A 1,337-nucleotide genomic window follows, 5' to 3' on the forward strand; every position below is an offset into this window, starting at 1 on the left:
AGGGCAGCAGTGTATAGGTTCACCAAGATAAGGCTTACTTATAGTCATGCCTCACGTTCAACCATAGCATAACTCAAGCAGCTGGACAATGAAATACTTATTCATGCTATTCGATATGAAGACATACTGGTCAAGTCGCAGGGCATAGTTCCTATGCATTTCTGTGCAATTGGACAGTTTCAACGGGTGCTGGGAAACCGTTGTCTTTGTACACTAAATGATTATAGAAATCATGAGGCGGGAGTGGTGTTCTTTGAACATGACAGCCTTATAACGTACCCTTTTGCAAAGGAAACTGCTCTGCATGACGGTCGGAGAGAGCACGAATAAATGTGTAAACATGACTGTAACGACGTGGTGAGACTTCAAAATCGTTTTAATATAACGCACTCAACCTCTGTATAATCATTATAAAAGTTACATCATCTTGGTAAGTATATGTTCTTTTAATACTTATAGGTTCAACTAAGTAACATGACGAGACAAATATAGCGAACTTCTTCATAAATGTTAAATGTTTTGACAGAGTTACAGTTTTCTAAACTGCTAGTTTGGGGAGAGAAAAACACTCAGATTTATAGGACTTATGTTTATTTTATAAGATCGAATGGCGATGTCCATTCATATTATTATCAAATGATGATGTCAACACATGAAAGTGAATCTATACCACCATCCGATTATCTCATACACTAACTCCACCATTTGATTCACTAACTCCACCATTTGATATGAGATAATCGGATGGTGGTATAGATTCATCAAATGGTGGAGTTAGTGTATGAGATAATCGGATGGTGGTATAGATTCATCAAATGGTGGAGTTAGTGTATGAGATAATCGGATGGTGGTATAGATTCATCAAATGGTGGAGTCAGTGTATGAGATAATCGGATGGTGGTATAGATTCATCAAATGGTGGAGTAAGTGTATGAGATAATCGGATGGTGGTATAGATTCATCAAATGGTCAAAGGCTGGTGTTCTTATATGAAATGACCGTATCGAAGCATGAAATGATCAAATGGTGGTATCGAATCATGAAACGGTCAAATGATCGTATTGAACCATGTTATGGTGGAAAGATAGTGATAGTTTACTGTATACTGAATGGTTGTTTTGCCTTACATACGACTGATTGTCGAGGTCAGTTTATCAAACACGACAATCTAATCACAATTAAAAGAAAGAAAAACTCCATCGATAAGTGTTTATTTTGTATCGTATATTCTTACTGTCAGTTCAACCCTTCTATAGCTTTAAAATAAAGGTGTTAAAATTCAAGAATAATTTGTAGAAATTAGCTCAGTCTTAGGTTTGGTTTGTTTCGAATTTCTC

This window comes from Limulus polyphemus, unplaced genomic scaffold (assembly GCF_000517525.1).
Source record: "Limulus polyphemus unplaced genomic scaffold, Limulus_polyphemus-2.1.2 Scaffold2092, whole genome shotgun sequence".
NCBI classification, from domain to species: domain Eukaryota; kingdom Metazoa; phylum Arthropoda; class Merostomata; order Xiphosura; family Limulidae; genus Limulus; species Limulus polyphemus.